At 49.5% G+C, this 19,960-nt stretch overlaps 1 protein-coding gene across 1 annotated transcript in view; it reads right to left on the bottom strand.

Annotated features, from left to right (window-relative positions):
- Window positions 1-13,762: 13,762 nt before the first annotated feature.
- The window catches only part of RBM19 (RNA binding motif protein 19), a 114,972-nt gene continuing 108,774 nt past the window's right edge, over window positions 13,763-19,960 (bottom strand). Inside the window, exon 25 of the mRNA XM_039505225.1 lies at window positions 13,763-14,253. The gene's annotated coding sequence lies outside the window, so the exon portion shown is untranslated. The remainder of the gene's footprint in view (window positions 14,254-19,960) is intronic.

Genomic DNA, 19,960 nt, shown 5'->3' with positions numbered 1-19,960 from the left:
ACCTAGATGCATTCAAAGGGGCCCCGGGGCGCTCAAGATCAAAATCCTTGATGAGAAGGAACGTCCCGAGCTGAGGCCCTGACAACACTTGCCGTTACTCCAGTTCATATAATTTTTTTAATCTATGAGGATGGAACTCGTCCATCAGCCACACACCGGTGGAGTTCAGCGTAGCCCTGTTGCCTTCAGTGGAGTTACACCAGCTTCCCCCCAACATCCCCGAGGACAGAATTTGGTCGTTCACTTAACACACACATTTACTTTGTGCACTGAACTCAGCTTGGGCAATGAAACTGGCTGGCTTCGGTGCCGCTCATAAGGCACAGCACCGCAGTCCTTCTCCTAGGTGCAGTGATGTAAATCAGGAGTCGCGTCGCTGAAATCGGGGGAGAAGTGCTGGCATGAGAGGGGTGGAAGGGAGAAGAGAATCGGGCTCAGTTTCTAATCCAGTTTCTGACATGCAGTCAGCACACCCTGGGCTGTGGGGGGATGGAGGTGTGTGGTTCACAACCTTGTATCAGCCCACACCCTCCTCCCCTTTCAAAGATGTTAAAAATCCTGAATGCACATTTTCACAATAGAGACTAGCACGGCTTATTTTATATACTTACAATAAAGCCTATTATTTGTAAGCATTTATAGTACAGTAGCATCTAGAAGCCTTATCTGAGATAGGGGCCCCGTCGGACTAGGTGCTGTACAGACACAGAGTGCTATGAAAACACACCATCTAAGCAGACAAGACAAAGGGTGGTCGGGGAAACTGAGGCACGGAGAGGGGAAGTGACTTGCCCAAGATCACTCAGCAAATCCGGGCACAGAATCCAGTTCTCCTCCATCCCAGCCTAGTTGTTAGATGAAACTGCCTCTAAAAAACAACCTTTGAGCTGAAACTATGGTCAACGAGCAGCGTCCCTTTGAGAGACACAGCGTTTGTGGTTTACAGTCTGGAGACATTAAAAAACAAACAAAGGAGCCCAATAGAAGTGCAGAAAATCCTACCTAACAAAGAGACCAGATTTTGGCTTTGGAGAAGAGACGGTTCCTAGGCAGATAAATGACTCTCTTTTACTCCTACAAGTTGGGAGGAAAGGGAGAGAGCAGACGAGAAGCAGCGCGAGGGAAGGAGGGGAAGCGGGAGAGCGGGGAAGGGAGGAGAGGCAGAATAAAGGCGAGTGCTGTGCAGCAGGCAGGCGCAGGTCCAAGGTCAGTGCTCCTGCTCTGCTCAGTATGCAGCGCTACCTGCTGACTCCACGTGAGCGCACCCTGGCAGCCTGAAGATATGCAGAGCCGTGGCCTCTGTCAAGCACACACCACCTGCAACACAGTCCTCTGCCCCCCCCCCCCCAGCAGAGAGGACAGCGCTGTGCTTCATCTCCGTGTGCCAGCTCCAAGGGCGATTTACAGCTGCCCTCGCTGCCCCGCTCCCGGATCCCATTTCACTGCAGGCCGGGCTTTACACGGAAAGCCTTGGGGCATATGCTGCCGCAATAATTCACGCCGCCTGTGACACGCCACAGCCGCTGCCTTGGCAACAGACTCGGGTGTTACAAGGCACCGGCGCCTCCCTTCTGTGTAAAGCTGGGGGTGGGCTTGTCTCGGGAACCAGGGAACCGTGGCTCAGCGGCCCGGTTACATGGACCAGCCCGAGATGTGCTAGGCAGTGCCGCTTTTGGCTCTTGCTCGGCTACCTTCACAGCAACAAAACAGAACGTGACCAAGCTGGCCTATTCCAGCAGAGATCTGCAAGGTCTGAGCTGGATCCCCAGGATCAGTAAGATCCCTGTCAGGATCCAGGAGGTCAAGGCCCTTACTGGCCTTTTAGCCAAAGTCGAAACATTTTGCTGCAGGTCTCAGTGAAATCACCTGAGCTGAAATTTCATCCCCGGCACGTTTGTTAGTTTCCCGGCAGCATGGAGCTATGGGGCAGCTGGGCATCGCTGGGAGTGTAGGCCCAAGGAGATCACTAGCAGGAGGGTATTGTAGGTCAGGGCTGAGCGATGACGGCAGACCTGGTGCTATGGGTCAGGATGGAGGGGCAGCTGCAGAGCTGATGTGAGAGAGCAGGGCTGGGGGGACTCTATCCTGCTCGGGACCAGGCTTCCTACCTTGCTCCAACCAGAGATCACAGCCCTTGCACGGCTATGTCTGGCTCTAGCCAGCAGTATCAGCGACTTCCCTGAGTACGTACATTCACGTGCACCCCGCAATAACTCAACCCTAGAGTCCGAATTAGAGGATAAAGTGCAGTGCTACAGTAATAGATTGCCAGGTGCCCCTTAAAGACTTGAGAGGTGCTGTGTCCCAGCGATCAGTACCTGCGCCTGGGAGTCGGGACTTGGTAACTTTCACCCAGCATCATCAGGAGAGGGAAAGTGTCTTAGAGGCTATGGTCACTGCTTCAATAACCCATCCACTCCACTGCCAGGGGGCGGACTGCACCAGCTCAGATGTTTTCCATCTCTAACTTCTATGATTCTCTGAGGTGTCAAGTTCAAAGTCTCAGTCCTTCGCTTCAAGGCGCTCAGCGGCCTGGGCCCAGGATACCTAAAGGTCCAGGACAAAGACGGTGGTCAACCACTTCGCTGCCCAGACACAACAGAACCTTCTACCACCAGGGTACAGCTCGTTTTTAGACTGTGCAATGATCAACAAGCACTGAGGACCATCTCAAACCTGCCCACCTTCTGCTCCAAGGTGGACTTCTCCGACCCTGCCTTCTCCACATGCAGAGCAATGTGTCCACTTAAAAAAAATCAAAACCAAATGCTCCGCTGCACACCCAATTCTCCCCTCAGAGAAGGGCACTACAGGAAGTGCTCAGAGACTGTCGTGACGGGGTGTGTGACGGGGCATCTGCCCCACACTAGCCCATAAAGGGTTAATAGGACCCCAGGGAGGCTGTGCAACAGGCAGCCAATTGGAGAAGACCCTAGGGAGGCTGTGCAGGAGACAGCCAATTGGAGAGGGGCTACGAGGAGCAGCCAAGGAGGTCTGGGCAGGCCCATATAAGCAGAGCCGCAGGGCAGAGCAGGTCAGTCACTCCCTGGAGCTCAGAGAGGGAGGACTGGCTGCCTTGCAGACACAGGTCAGCTAGCACCTTGGACGGAGCAGTGCTGGGCAGGATCAGGGGAGCGAGAGTGAGCTCCCAGCCGACTGCTGGGACAAGAGCGGAGGAGGTGCTGGGGCTGCGGGAAAGTGGCCCAGAGAAGTAGACTAAGGGGTTGGAGGGGATGCTGCACGTGGCTGCCATCTACAGGGATGGGACCCGGAGTAGTGTGCAGGCCTGGGTCCCCTCCTTTCCCCCAATCACCACTGAGAAAGTGGCTGGATAGTGGACTGCCATTCCCCCGAAACGGGGGAGAAACGAGTGAGAGACAGCTGGAGGGCTGTGCCCTGAAGAGGACGCCACAGTCCTTGGGGTGAATGGTCCAGGAGTGGAGCTGATGGTGGCAGAGACACCACCAGAAGAGGGCGTATTGACTAGCAGAGCTGATCCCTGGGACATCCAGCAGGAGGCGCCGCAGCAGTGAGCCGCGCCCCGTCAAAGGATGGATAAGAACCTACACAGAAGGACACAATAGAAGGGTGAACCTTAGGCCGACATAAGAAAGGCCAAGGACATTTCTGGTGAGTTAGGTGAAGTTACAATCCCAAAGCCATGGAGACAGCCGCTGCCTGGCCTCCAGGTATTGGCAGAGCCCCACCAAAGAGCGTAAGCCACGTGATGATGCAAGTGCCAGTTGATTGGGGTTTGCTGAAGAAGCCATGGGGAAAAAAGTACCTTGGAATCTAGACTGGGCCTAAGCACAAACCCAGCCAGCAGCTCCTGGGCTTTGGGGGTGCATAGATCTATGTCCCACGAAAGATCTGAAGCTCACAGGATGGGCCTGTCTCTGTTGCCAGCAGGAAGAGTAGAGGGGGAGGAAACACCACTGCCAGACCTTCATGTGCCCCCATCTAGCTGTGGGATGGGGCGGGAAACTCATCTGATTTCCCCTTCACAATAACTTGAGATCCCACAGACCCCAGGGCTGGCTCGAGTCAGAATCCAAGAGCGGGTTTTTCCAAGGCAAGTTGCACACAGACACTGATGCGCACATGGGATACACGCAGATGGAGATGAACCATTGTATGGTGACTAGAGCTGGTTGGGAATTTTCCAAAGAAATGGTTTTCCATCAGAAAACACAGAGTCATCCAAACCGGAACCGTTCGCGGGAAAGGGCTGGTTCTGACAATCTGTTCGACCCCAAATATTTTTGACACCGGTTTCTAAGTCAAGGACAACCTCACGCAGAGAGGGACCAACAGGAACTGTGTTCTGCCAAGAGAGACAAAGTGCCCTGTGTGGTGAGAGGACAGATGTCCCCTCCCAAGAAGGATGAACTCTGTGTGTGATTAACATGGGTCTGTACTGCTCAGTCGCTTTAAAATCATGGACTCTTCCTGCAAATGAATCTAGCCAAAGGGACCGCCATTGCTCTGGCAGAAAGGAGACATACACACAGAGTCCTGCTTCAAATATGCAGTAAAAACACGACTTAATAGCTTTGTTATTGTTTGACATTTGGGTTTTACTCGCTATAGAAAGTGGCACTAATTACTTCTTAGTTACACAGGAGCTGCAGGGTTTTATGGAGTGCTGCCGACTGTAATTGCAAAGCTGTTTTGTGGGCGAGCCGCACACTTCCCAGTCCTGCAATGCACCCGCTGCCCCCAAAGTCACTGCAGTCCTAAGGGTAGCAGAGGCCTCACGGGTGCTGCACATCTGGCATTCGCAATAACCAGTGGACACCGGGGACCAAACTTTGGGGTGTAGCTGCCTCTGACAAATACAGAAGTACTAAGGTGAACAGAGGAGGGAGACGGCTCACACCCTCCCCTCAAGCTCTCTCTGTGTGGCAGGCTGTTAACTCATGTCCATGGCTGGCTTTGGCATTTCACGGGGAAGCCACCGGAGTGAAATACAAGTGTGCCCCCGAACTGCTGAGCAAATCTGCCCAGCTCCTGAGATGTACCAATGCAGTGATGTCTACTGTCTGGTTTGACCAGAGCTCTTCACTGTTTGTTAGGCTGGGGTGCCCCATTCATCAGAGTTAAACTGCCGGGAGACAAAAGAAAACGTCCCTTTGCCCACTCCTGCCTCCTACTCTGTATATGGCACCCACAGTGTGCTAGGTACTTCACAAGCCAAGTAAGATGACAGGGTCCTGGCCCAGTGCAGCTTAGAATCTAAATCCACCAGGTCCTTCTTACAGACCCATGTTCACTTCCATCCCATGTGAACCTAGCCTCGCCTTGCTTTTTAGTACTGACGGTAAGTCACTTGAGAAATGTTGCTCTCCTGTTCTGATGGTGCTTCCTTTGCAAGAGAACACCTTGACTGACAGGGCTTCCAGAGCTTCCACATGTTGGACCAGCTGTTGGCTCCCAGCCCCTTGTCTCTGTCCATAGCACTCCGAGAGCCTCCTATGAAAAGCATCCGAAGTGGTATTAGTGCTAAGCATTATGACTTAATCAGCCTGGAGCTCCCCACCGCCAACATTCCTACATGCACCTTGCTTGTCTAGATATTTCTGCTGGAAGAGGCAGGGATTGAAATGACTTCTGGGAGGTTCCCCACAGCTAGCAGGCCTTCCTCATTCCTTATAGTGGCTTCTAGTGGAGAGGCCTTCGCTGGAGACTGTACCTTGGTGTGGTGAGGTTTGCATGTTCCAGTGATGCTGAGAGCTCAGCTGGTAGCAGTTTCCATTTCTGGTAGGGTTATCCAAGCTGGACAGGTCAGAGGATAGGGACCCAGAGAAAAGCAGCCCACTGGCCGTCCAGATTGGGGGCTGAGTGATAGGACAACAACCTATCCTTGTGGAAAGGTTACGTTTAGAAACACAAGGCAGCCGTACTAGCAAACAGCCTGATAGACAGGGATGGTGGAGCCTTGTTTGTGCCATAAATGACATGTGACTGGGCAGGAAGGATTCAGATTCAGTGGGAGAGGCAGAGTTGCAACTGTAATACCTCTCAGAACCAACACTCCGTGTCTTTGGGAGAGTCAGGATCCAGCTCGTCTAGAAACAATCACCGAATGAAATAAAGCAGAAGAAAACCGGAAAGTGAACACACCAGAGTCAGTCCTTGGCCCGTTTAACATACAGTTGCTAAGCTTCCTCACCCTTCTATCCAGATGTTTTCTCAGGGACCTTCACATCTGGGAATGCAAAGCAATACAGGAAGCTTAGTGCAGCACTCAAGGCAACCTCGGTTCGCCAAAGTTCTCGGAGGTGCTGATGGGGAGGAGGAAGAGACAGGGCAGCTGGAGTCTTTGGCTGAAGAAAGGAACTGTTGGAAAAGTCCAGGATCTCCATTTTCCATCTCATTTAGATTCAAGCTCTTTGGGGCAGGGACTATCTACTCCCTTGTGTTTCGACAGTCCCCAGCACAACGGGCCCTGTTCTAATTCGGTCCCTAGGCACCGCCATAATAACCACGATTACTAATGTGAAAAAGAGGGCGTTTCCGCCAGCAGCAAGCAGCTGCAGTTGGGGCTAGCGGAGGCACTTTGAAGAGTCAGCAGGTCCTGTCCAGGGAGGTCCTGTCTATCCTCCCTGCCCCCACACCTGCAGAGTTTGTGGAGGGGTGGTGAGCTTGTGGGCACAGACTTTCCAGCTCATGCACCTCACCTTATTGTAGGTGAATATGTGCCAAACAGAGTGCTGAGAAATCTTGGCATTAAATGCATCTTATTTGAGTCTCTAAGATACTTATCTGGCCTGAGTTACCACAGTCTCTGAGCGCCTCACCATCTGTAATGTACCTGTGAGGCAGGGCCCTGTACAGATAGGAAACTGAGGCACAGAGAGGCTAAGTGACTTGCCCAAGGTCACACAGGAAGTCTGTGGCAGAGCAGGGATTTGAACCCAGGTCTCCCCAGTCCCAGACTAATGCCCTAACTACTGGGCATGCCTTCCCGTGCGTGGTTCAGCCACACAGGAGAGAACACCACACACTAAGAAGCCTTTGGCGTGGTGAACAAACCATCAAATGTTTTATAAAGGACGTGTTTGCAATTGGCATTTCTGAGGCTGGTGCTCGAGGTGGCCATCTTGCTGAGGAGCAAGGTCACATGACACAGGGCCCAAGCAAAGGGATGAAACCAATTCACCATCTGCTTTAATACTGGGCTACATACAAGGGGGGTGGTTTTTCTCTTGTGTTGGGTTCAGAGTCAGTGAACAAGGAAGGCAGGAGAGTCTGTGACTTCCCAGGGAAGACAGATGCTGGAGGTCCCGCATCAAGGGCCAGCTGGCCCCACTGGAATGAAGGAAGCCACTTGAGCACCAAGGAACCACCCGACATGACTAGGGGAGTCCGAAGTGGCGATCAGCATCCAAGAAGGCAGCGAGGAGGAAGTGTGGTTCTGGTCCCCGTGTCCAATCCACAGACGTTCGGATTGTTATAGCCCCAGCTACGGAGCCTCGCCTCTGAGCTCAGGCTGTAGCAGCTCATGCTTTGGTCCGTGGTTCAATCCCCACTGCTCTGGCCAAGATGGCAGCCATCACACATGTATTCTCTTTCCCACCCGACTCAGCAGGGTCTGCTTCTGAGGAGGAACCCAGTTCCGTTGAATTCTCCCATCATGACTCTGTTTACCTCCTGGGTACTCTGGTGATGGGGCATTAGAAATCTGTAGATCACCCACGGGCAATTCACCTGAGCCTGTCAACCTCCATCATCCAACAGCCTCCCAAGCACATGATCCCCCAGAAGGTCCCTCACCCACGAAGGAGCGAGGTGGCTCTTGATTGATGTGGCTCAGCTTTTGCTCTTATTGTTACATTTCTCACTAGATTGCTCCACCTCTCTCTCCCCGCTACCCCCACCTCCTCCTGCAGACAGAGACCAAGTGAGAATGCATGTGTCCCATAGGGATTATCTTCCCTGCACAACTCCCTGCCCTTGCATTGTCTGGACAAGCCTGGGTGATTCCTAGCGGAAAACAACAACAACAAAAAAACCTAGGGGGAAAAATGGTCATTCAGAAAAGCAGAAAGGAGTGGGAAAAAATCCCCATCTTTCCATACACTCCCCCTTTGACAGCCTGTCTGCAGGGTGAGAATGAGACACACCTACCTTGCGAGATCCAAGGGGATTTTGCAAATTTCACACTCACTTCCAGTCTAATTCCACATACTCAGAAACTCTGCACAAAGCTCTCGACACTCCCAGCAGCCCAATCTGAATTCTTGCCTATGAAAAGCCACCTTCTCGCTGGCTGACCCCGCTTCGCATTTGCTGCCCGGCCACTAGCACGCAGAGCAGGGCAAATTCACTCTGGGTCTGTTTGCCTTTTTGTTTTGCCTGGTTCTGCTCCTGCTTCTGGATGTAATAAACTCTGCTCCAGCTCTGCCTGCATGGGGGCTGGCCAGAGGGCTCTTTGCAACCATGTTCCCAAGGGAGCTGGAGCCTCTTGCTCAATGGTTGGGCAGAAGATGGGAGGATCAGGGAGGACAGTTGACACACGAGGAGTGTGGCTGAAGGACCCACCTTGTGCTGGCCAAGCAGGATCAGGTCTGCCCAGTGCTGAGCTGGGAGACCTCCAGAGAACACAAAGGAGCTCAGAAAGTGGAGCTGGTGGGTTTGTAGACAGCACTTAGGTGATTTAAATACGAGACCCGCTTAATCCAGTCCGTGGTAGTAGAGGTACTTTATCCTGGTGTTGGCCATGTAGTAAGGACGGCCTAGTAAAGGGCAGCACCCAGCTGGGACTCCAGAAACCCAGGTTCAATTCCCAGCTAAGCCACAGGTTTCCTGTGTGTGACCTTGGGCAAATTGCTTAATCTACTTTGTGCGTCCTGGGGAATAATACTGAGGTACCTCATAGTAGGGGGATGAATCTGCTCAGATACTATTGTACAAGGGCTGTAAAAGTACTTAGGATAGACCACAGTTGAAGGGGAGGTGGCCTTGTAGACTCCTGCCAGTCACGAACGCACAGGCTCCTCTGCCCTGTGTGTCATGGTTCCCTCCTGTACCGCTCTCTGCGGCAGCCCCAGTGTCACCAGGTGGCAGGTCTTGGTAAATAAAGTAGGTCCAGCTGTGCTGAACCAGCTGCTCCCATCTGGCCAATTCCGAGGGAAGGGCAGCACCTGTTGTTAAAAAGGGCTGGGCCTTCCTGATGGCAACATCGTCAGTACCATTCACCATATTAACGGTAATTGTTTAATTTCCACCTTTTCGCTATGTTTCCTCCACCTATTTACATTTAAGGAGTCCCCGCAGAGGGAGCATGCACTTAACTATCCGCATGAACAAAGCGACGCTAACTATTCCCCGGACTGTGACCTGGTCCCGAATGGAATTGTGTGCGGCCAGTTCCGAAGCAATGAGCAAGCACTAACTTGTTAACAGAGCAGGTTAGCGTTAACTTCCAGGCATTCTGCAGTACAAAGCCTGGCATGGCGATCCTCTCACTACACTTCCCACAATGTCCCACGAAGCTTAAGCACACCCTTAAAAACATTTATAAGCTTTTCATTGTGACGGCAGATTGTTACTTTCATTTTTCTTTTTTTATTGGAGAAGTTAGGACAATCCTTTTGGCCACGTGTATTTATTAAATAAGGTGAGACATTTAAAAAAAAAAAGTCAACTTTTAAAAGTTAGCCTTACCATTTCCTGTTCCAGTAACTCCGTACACAAATAGCATCGGCTCCACTTCCTGGAAGTCCAGTCAGATGATGCCGCTGCCACACAGCAAACACAGCCCAGCGTGAGGAAAAACCCGGATGTTATAACAGCGTTACTTTTTTAGACAAATGTCTGGTTAAATTAAACTGCTACAGAAGCATCAGGAGAACTTACCTTACAATTTTTAATGTCACCCACCTCTCATTAATTCAAATGCTGTCTCAAATGACATCATCAGACTGGACTTCCTGCAGGGAGGATAGCTTCCTCTTGACTTTGGGGGGGGGGGGGGAAGGGTGTATCTGAATCTGTTTTAGTGACACACTCTTTAATTCATAAAATATATTGATAAAATATATATTTCATATCACCTTGGAGTTTTCCTTTAACTATGGGTTGAAACCACCTATGCACATGTACATGCAATGACCAGTGCTTATATTCCATGTACTATCTATTGAATATAGAGTGGCTTAAATTTTCCAAACTGACTTTGGCTGCCTCAGTATTGGGGGGTGCAGAGTGAGATCTGCGCATCCGCACTCTGAAAACAAGGCTTCTTTAACGCATCTCAAGTTGGACACTTAATAGAGGAGACAACCCAAGTCTTTCGTCACTTTTGAAAGTTGAGACCAACATACGCCACTGTAATTCCCATCAATACCAACAAGCTCCTCAGACCAGTCGAAAAGCTCAGCTCCAGGATAGGATTACGAGGAGGTCACTGCAGAATCAAGCTCTTACCTAGTTATGTAGAAGTTGGTAAGAACGGGCTGTGAAATGCGTATAATCGTTATGTATAACTGTCTGCGACCCAAGGATTGCTTTCACTGACATGCTAGTTCACCAGAGTGCCACGGAAGGAGTGTACTGAAAGCCTGTTTCACTCTGATCTGCATAATCACTGCAAGATGTAAGTAAAGATACTATGTAAAGAGCTATGTATATATTCACACACTGAAAACTGTGTTCTTAAGGTACATAAAACAGGTCGGCAGACAGCAGTAAAGAGGTTCCATGGACAGGAGACACTTCTCTTCTGGGCTGACCATTCTGTACTGTGTCTTACAACAGAAGTCAATTTGCATACGCAGTCACCAGCTAATCAAGACTACGAAGTCGATAAGAGATCATAAAATCCAGAGGAAGGAACACACAGCAGGAGGGTGTCCTGTATGACTAAGATCAAGGAATGAGACTGGTGTAACCAGGAGAACACAAGGAGATACAGGAGAGCTTTCACGTAGGAAGTAAGCTGCCAGTGGGTTTGCCTCATGAACAAAGGACAAACAAAGCCTGGCTTTGGGGTGAGCTATGACATAATGTCGTCTTAGTTAAGTTTAGGCTCTAGCAGGCGTGTTATAATTTTTATTTCTGCTTCCCATCCTCTGAATCAACTCACACCCGCTTTCTCTGTAAACAAATTCAGCGCTGTGTGTTAAGCCGAGCTGGGCTCGAAGGGGTAAGCGGGGCTGGTAATTCTGAGTGTGTCAGTAGCACAGGGGCTGGACACTGCAGAGGGATGCTCGGAGGGTTCGGGGGCTGTCGGGCATCTGTCACTAACCTGCAGAGGGACAGCAGAGGCTGTGCACGCTGGTGGGGGAGTGCTTGTGCGGTCTGTGGCTAGGGGCGTCCTAGAGCTGACAGGCGCAGACGAGGCTTCCTCGCGCTAAGGGCAGGTGGTAGCGAGATGCCTCACATGTGTGGGTATCCCCAGGAACCATGACACTGCCCCTTCACAGGGCTCCAGAGAGGGTTCATTAATGCTTTGAGATCACAGAACAAATAACACTAGAGAAACGCAAAGCAATTACCATGTGAGAGATTATTACACACGAGGCTTCCAAATTTGAGTGTTTTTGGTGACTTTTTCACAGAATCCTAGAATATCAGGGTTGGAAGAGACCTCATCTAGTGCAACCCCCTGCTTAAAGCAGGACCAACACCAACTAAATCATCCCAGCCAGGGCTTTGTCAAGCCTGACCTTAAAAACCTCTGAGGAGATTCCACCACCTCCCTAGATAACCCATTCCAGTGCTTCACCACCCTCCTAGTGAAACAGTGTTTCCTAATATCCAACCTAGACCTCCCTCACTGCAACTTGAGACCATTGCTCCTTGTTCTGTCATCTGCTACCACTGAGAACAGTCTAGATCCATCCTCTTTGGAACCCCCCTTTCAGGTAGTTGGAGGCTGCTAGCAAATCCCCCCTCACTTTTCTCTTCTGCAGACTAAATAACCCGTTCCCTCAGCCTCTCCTCATAAGTCATGTGCCCTCCACTGGACGCGCTCCAATTTACCCACATCCCTTCCGTAGTAGGAGGACCAAAACTGGAGGCGATACTCCACATGTGGCCTCACCGGTGCCGAATAGAGGGGAATAATCACTTCCCTCGATCTGCTGGCAATGCTCCTACTAATACAGCCCAATATGCTGTTAGCCTTCTTGGCAACAAGGGCACACTGCTGACTCATATCTAGCTTCTCGTCCACTGTAATCCCCAGGTCCTTTTCTGCAGAGCTGCTGCTTAGCCAGTCGGTCCCCAGCCTGTAGCAGTGCATGGGATTCTTCCTTCCTAAGTGCAGGACTCTGCACTTGTCCTTGTTGAACCTCATCAGATTTCTTTGGCCCAATCATCTAATTTGTCCAGGTCACTCTGGATCCTATCCCTACCCTCCAGCGTATCTACCTCTCCCCTCAGCTTAGTGTCATCCGCAAACTTGCTGAGGGTGCAATTCATCCCATCATCCAGATCATTAATGAAGATGTTGAACAAAACCAGCCCCAGGACCGACCCTCTTGGACTCTATTGAAAAATCTCCGCCTAGATTAATATCCACTACGTCTTCACCACCTCTAGATTTCCTGCTGCGACCTCACTCCTGGGTGTGCATCTTTCAGACCGTCAGCTCTTTGGAGCTGGCACTGGGACTAGTTTTGTGAAGTGGGCAGTGCCACGTGCACGCTCAATGCTAACCACACCACTATGCCCATCTCTAGTTTAACCTTTTCATGCCAAGAGTAAACGACCTCCACACAAGTACGATTGATCCGCCAAGCCCAAGGAGTCACCTCTGGGATGACATGGCTCTTTCTAAGATGACACAGTACCTCAGAGTAGAGACTTGGGATAGGATTTTCAAAAAGCACTTGCTCAGCGTTGGCCCAACTTGTACCATTGATTTCGATGGAAGCAAACCACCATTTAAAATTCTCCTTTTGAAACCTGAGCCACCAGCTGTAAGAGTCACCAACTCCTCCCCGGAGCATCCCCATCTAAGAGGGCAGGAAACCACACATCCTGCGCTTGAGAAAGGGGCAGTGGTGGGGCTACCACCTCCTGAACTGGAGTCTGCCCTACCTGGCCCAGGTTTGTCCCTGTTCAAGGCTGGGCCATGACTGACGTCCTGCAGCCGCTTCCCACTTGATGCTCAGAGCGGGATTTTCAAAAGCACCGTGCATCCGCCTAACGCTGCTTCCCGGTGATCTCAATGACAAAATGCCCATCGCCTTCAATGGGAGCAGAGGTAGGCCAATGCTGAGTGCATCAGAAACCCCTTCTCTACAGATGGGAACGAACTGAGACCACATCCCAAACCTTAAGGCACCTTCCCAGGGCGCAAGCAGACACTGGGACTGGAGATAGTACTGGGCTCATATCCACTCCCTTGGGAAACCAGGCAAATCTGGCCAATAGCAGAGAGAAGGTTGTTTTTTTTAAAGCTATGCAGTGATAAAACATATACATAAATAAACAGAAAATTTGCAGCCAACACATGTGATCTGTTGCATCCTCTGTTAGCCAGAGCAGTTCTGCCGTAAGACAGCAATTCCCAGGGGGAAGGGGGCAACGTGAAATACTTTATCAGCCGTGTACATATGTAAACCACTACCCCCGGTTGAAAAGCAAAAGCCTCTTTTCCTTTGAAACCAGGGAAGGGAAGGGCCACTGCTGGCTGCGAGCGTGGACAGAAATGACAGGCACAGAGATAAACACTAATATTTTCACCTTCCTCGTGGGCTCGGATAAACACCCAGCTGTGGTTAATAGAAATAAAAAGGGATTCACCTGCTTTTAGTAACAGTCTTGAATTTTTTTTTTAAATGTACATGGATGTTTTTTAAACGATTCAAGCAGTAGGAACAATCGGTTACAAAAGCGAATGACTGACGTTCCTTTGGGGGGTGGCATTCTCTGTCTGAAGGGCCAGCTCCCCAGATTGCAATGCTGGTGGGGGTGCACCTTGCTGAGGTGAAGGAGTTAACGTTCTAGCCTGAAATCCTTCTCTGGTTTAACGGGGCCTTCCACAGGCGCACGCTGCCTGGCATGCGTTGCTCGCAGATGAAAAAGGCTCGCCTTCCATCTGCGGATTCGAGGTGCATTTCCCTTTTGGGTTTAAAGAGCCTGGCTACCAGATCTGTGTCTGAAGCAAGAATTGGTCCTCTGGTTTAAAGGCCTGGCATAGCAGGTTCAGATGGCAACAAATGGGCTTCATCTTCTCGGTTGCAGAATACAGAGGTGGATGGATGCCACTTGCTCTCTCTGTGTCCATCAGCAGACGACCTGAAGGAACAGAAAAAAACAAAATAAAACAAAAAAACCATGTGGCATTGTTACCTTTCATCACTGTTTAGAAAGCAGGACAGAATGTCCTGCCACCAAAAACACACAACGTGCAAATAGCATGCAGCAGCGTGGAGGTGGGGGGAGGCTGAAAGTGACCAGACCAATATACCTGAAAGCGACCAGACCAAAACCTGAAAGCAGCCAGCTCTTGTGCTGGGGGCAAAGAAACAGATCCCTAAGTGACGTTCCCAAAGCCACGGCCCACTAAGTGAAATGCCCATTAAACATGAACACTGCTGCTCCCCAATTCTAGGGAAAAGTTTTAATCCACACTAGATAAAGGTAAGCAAAAGGGATGGAGGAGGAAAGAGAGACAGAGAATGAGAAAGAAGGGGGAGGGAGTGAAAGCGCACACGCGCGTACCCAGCTGGGCAATGCATCACATTGAAATTGCCCCGCATTAAAAATTCACCAGCCAGTGAATTTTCAAGGGATTTGTAGTAATTAGATGACAAAATGCTGGCAAATCTCAGGCTTGCCGAAGATGTTACTCAGGGGTCAGAGACTCGACACTTTTGGCTGGGTAATTTGTAAGTGTCAATCACACTCAGCCATCAGAGAGAAAGGAAAGATCTAACGGCTGAATTCTAACTAAGTCCAACGCTCTTGCCTTCAGCCACCCTGTCTGCTCTCATCCCCCCTCGCTCCCGCCTTTATCTAATGCAAACGCAGCCGCTGCCTCTCGCGAGGGACTCGAGACATAGCAGTTTAAACACAGATTTCTTTTTTTAAACTTCCTGGTTTTGATTTTTAAAACCCGGATGCATGAAACCTGCGCGGTTATTTTCCACGTGGCTAGAAAGACGACTGCATGGCAGTAGAACGACGGTCCCTGGGCTCCCCGAATCCCAGTGCCATTTCACCTACTGGCGGAAGAACGCATAGCTCCACATCAAAGCTTTCTCTAGCTGACCCTCAATGAGCCCTCGGCCCCGTCTCAATGGCTGGCAAATCGGGATTTTCTCATTTAGTTCCTTGCTACGTTCTTAGAATCGCTTTTAAAAAACAGCCTCTTATCCCACTCCTCGTTGTCCCCCTGGCTCCCAGGAGAAAAGAACAAACCAAACAAAGCATTTGCAGTTTAATTTGCCTCACATGTTACAAAACCAAGGTCTACTCGGGCTGTCACGGAAGCCCCAGGCCTCGATCCTGCGATGCACTCCACCTAGGAGTCCCCTTATGCGCATATGCAGCCCCACTGCATCTGAAGGGGATGAGCCTGGATGCAGGGGGTTGGTTGCATTGAGCCCAAGGGGTCTCAGTGAGCAAACCCAGTGATAAGTCCTGAGTGCGGTAATCCAGGGAAAACTGCTGCATGAATGACACTGACCTGACTGAGCGAGTAGGAAAGAGAGGAGAGGATTTACTCCTTTTCTTTACTCACTACCCAGGATGCCCTCCGCTGACCCACTCCCTTGCAGGAGGCTTAGACAGAGGTCAGAAGTTTGGGAGTGCAACAGACACGGCAGTTCAGTGGAGAGCAAGATGAGGCTTGTAACGCAGAGTCTTATGAAAAGGTCACCAGTTATAGACCCAAAGCCAGAGGACGGGTAAAGCACAGAACCGGGGAACGGGGTTTACTGGGCTCAGTTCTTGGCTCCGTTATAGACTTCCTGAGCCAAACTCTGCTCTCGCGCACACCTGGCTCAATCCAAAGTAACTCCACTTCAACCCACTTTGTAGTGGCGTCCATTTTAGGGCATACGACCAAGTGGGGATTCACCCACGAAAGCTCATGCTCCCAAACGTCTGTTAGTCTATAAGGTGCCACAAGACTCTTTGCTGCTTTTACAGATCCAGACTAACACGGCTACCCCTCTGATACCATTTTAGGGTCTTGACTCAAACTTTGACTAACTGGTGCTCTACCCTGCAAGATGCAGTGAAGCACTTAAGCACGTGCTTCTCCCCTTTGAAGTCGGTGGGATTCCTCGTGTGCTTACATTTAAGCACACGCTTTGGAGCTTGGCTGGATCTAGGCCAGAACTCAGCACCTTGCAGCCTTTGAGCCACACAACATCCCTGAGAGGGATAAGCTCTATTCTACAGACGGGGAAATGGAGACGTGGAAAGGTTTGAACATTGGGCTTGAATGTGGATGCCTGAAGTTAAGCACCTAAATCCTTATTTTGGCACCAAAATTAAGTGTGATCTTAGTACATCACTGAAGCTTTCAGCCAAGGTCCCTCATGGAGTCACATTCTATTCTCCTCTACTACTAGCATAACCTCAGAAGCTGCCACTCTCGCCTTGTGAATCATTCCAGGCTCACACACGTTTAAGAGCAGAATTTGACCCAAGAAGCCTGTAGCACAGTTGGGCATAGGACCCAGGACTCCTAACTGAAACATCATCCTCTCTCTCAGGGTACATTGGGATCAATGCATTTCAGATTGGGGGCTCTGGCTGAACCAAACTTCACTCAAGTTTATGGCAATCACCCGACTCCCTTTGATGGAACAAACACCCGATAATTCATAGCTGCTTATTCACGCCACGTTCGAGATACAACAAAAAACTGATTGACTCACAAGAGTGTGTGCAAGTTATTTTAGGACTCCAAAAATCACAGGGGTGTGTGTCTAGCTGCATTCACTTCGCCCATGTTTTGTGTGTTTAAAGGATGTCATTGCCCACTCTCCAAACCCTGTGGCTCAAGTCTGTTTCCAGACTGCCAGCAAGGAAGAAAGAAAAGTGTGAGGAGAGGTAAAGACTGAGGAGGTGAAGGTGTAGGACTGTCATGAAAACCCAATGGCAAGTGGCTAAATCTATCCCTTTCACACAGCAGAGTCCGGGTGCTGTGGCAAAGACAACACAATCTAGGGGAACTGGGCTTATACAGAAGGGACAATTTGGGCACCAAATCCCCAAGAATTTTAGTGTGGGTGCGGCTGACCATCAGACAGATCCCAGGGCAGAGCAGTCCCACCGTATGCAACAAAGAATTCCCCAAATACTTAAAAAAATCTAAATCTCAGAAAAACAGCCCTCTTCCTCGATCCCTCCTGTGGGCTAAATTTTGTAAGATTCTGCTTGTCACAGAAACACAAGAACAGAAGAAAATGACATTTGAAAAGAAGAGAGACACTTTTATGTAGCAATCTTGCCAAATCTCAGCGTAGGGTGGCGCGACCATTATATCAGTGGTAACTCAGCCAAACAGCATTCTGTTGATCTCGGCCCGTAGAAATGCCCTATGTAAATGACCTAAGGGGACTGTTAACATTGCTCTAGGTTTCGCCTTAATTTAAAAAGTAATTTAACAGCTGTGAAATGCTGCCCAACAACAGAGCAGATGAGAGTTGGGGCTATTTTTGCTAGCCAATAGCAGGATTTTAGTTCTATTATAAACATTTAAATAGCATTAATTTTGTGTTAGGGCACCTAGGACGTTGCAAAGGTGTCTTTTTTACTGTTATTTACATTGAAAGACACATAACCAAACATGCAAAGCACACGTGCTGGCAGGTAGATGAGGGCAGAGCTAAGGTTTTGTGGGGTATTTTATCTCTGCAGTTTCCATAGTTCCTTCCCTTTTTTTTTTTTTAGAAGAACTTTAACTTTGAATGTCTTGGCTTTCAGCCATTTGTGTTTTTAAACTACAACATTCCACTAAGGGGTTTTTCCCCCTCCCTGTAAGTTACTGATAAATATTTACAACTTTAACTCAATGAATTTTTCCCTTGGGAATAGATAAAATATGGATCTGACCCCATATACCCACCCACAGCGAGTGAAAGAACCAAGCCACTTGCTGCGATATCCCATTGATGATCTATCAGACCAGATCCTGGTCCCAGGGAGACGCACTCCAGAATTGCAAAGGAGCCGGCCACTGGAATATACTCTGCATTTGAAGTCTTTTAGGCTTCAGTTGAGCAAAACACTCAGGATAAAGTTTTCAAAAGGATGTAGGTGATTTAGGAGCTTATGCTCTACTGAAAGACTCTTGGAATCTGAATAAGACTCAGGCCTGGTCTACACTACAATGTTGCTCCCACCAATGTAAGCCCCCCACTAACCCCACTTAATTGCATGAGAGGCGTAGCACTTCTGTTGGCTGTGAGTGACCTAAGGAGCTAGTATGGCCATGCAAAACAATTTTGTAGTGTAGACTTTCCCGTAGGCTCATAAGTACCTGTGTCACTTTTAAAAATAGGTCTTAAGCTCCTAAGTCACTTAGGTATTTTAGAAAATGTTACCCTTAAAACTGTGCTTAACTTTAACTACATGCTAGAGTCGCACTGACTTCAAAAAGATTTGAGCGGGTGCTTAAGAAAGTGCTGCACTGAACTGGGACCTTGACCTCTTTGAGAAATATTCATACAGGGAGACAATGGCAGCGTGACTTGCAGCCATGGAATAAGGGCTCAGGATGCATGTTTAGGTGTGACTAAGTAGGAGTGATCCTCTAGCCTCTTCCTGCAGTTCCAGGAACATACCGATTGCCACATGGGATCAGCCCAGTGCAGTCTCCTGCCTGACAGTGGCCAGGACCAGCTCCTTCAGAGCACAGTCCCAGAAACCTTGCAGTAGACCACTGTGGAACATCCTGCCTATGGAGGAAGTTCTGCCCTAGTCCCTGCTAGTCAGAGGTCGTTGTATGTCCTGGAACAGGCTGATATCATAACCCATTTTGGGTTTTCAAGGACTCTGTTTAGTCATATTGTACATCATCCACTCTCCCCTTCTTACAACCCTCCTCAAACTCTTCACTGCCTGCACCCTTTGGTTCTTGCCATCTCGGCTTGACAAAAGATAATGCAGCAGGGCTTCAATCTAATCCAGGAGCCTGTCCCCAACAGCAGCCAATGCAAAATGTATCAGAGACACTTCCCAACACCACCTATAAATACACTCCCATGTGCCACAATGTACCAAGGGACAAAGTTTCTTCCTAAACTCAGTCTGATGATGGTTTTATAGTCTGGGATGAGGATGAAAGCTCACCTCATTGCATCCCTGTGGAAAGCCATATGCTAGTCTTATTCACAGGTCTAACCTTTTATTAAAAATGTCACCAAGAAGATTGACTCCGCAGAATCCTGCCTCAGTGAGTTCCACAAGTTAAAAAGGGACCTAGTTTTATATGCAATTATTAGTTTTATATTTATTGCCATTGAGTGCCCTCCTTTATTATAACAGAGTACACGGGCAACAAACGAGCCTTTCTGGGCACAACTCCCTATTATATGTATACTTCATCTCAGCTCCTCTTGCTCATCTTTCCAGTGACGCATTTATGTTTATAAGCAGTGCTGTGTGCAATCATTTACACAGTACCCAGCCTTAGAGCATCATAGTGATCGGATGGGGACGGCTCCATCACTTGCGACATATGCAGTAGACCTGCAGAACAAGAGGAGGGTACTGAGAGGCGGCCATACGCTCTCGCATTCTGCTGCTGCACACCATCGGCTCAAGCTGCACGCGCTCACAGCCTCTCGTGTGAATTACAGCTCCTTTACTGTGCTCCCAACTCCTTTATTCGCTCTCTGGCTGGTGACGGTAATGGCAAGAAGAAAGGAGAATTCACAGCTGAGGGGGACAGTGGAGGTCAAAGGTGCTGGAATTCCAATATCTCTTTATCTTCTGGTGTGATGTGGGGAAGAGAACGAACCCTTTCCAACCTTTACTCCACAGT

The sequence above is a fragment of the Mauremys reevesii genome, linkage group 18 (assembly GCF_016161935.1).
Source record: "Mauremys reevesii isolate NIE-2019 linkage group 18, ASM1616193v1, whole genome shotgun sequence".
In the NCBI taxonomy this organism is placed as follows: Eukaryota; Metazoa; Chordata; order Testudines; family Geoemydidae; genus Mauremys; species Mauremys reevesii.
The sequence above is the reverse complement of the archived record's forward strand: the minus strand, read 5'-3'. Positions and strand labels throughout refer to the sequence as shown.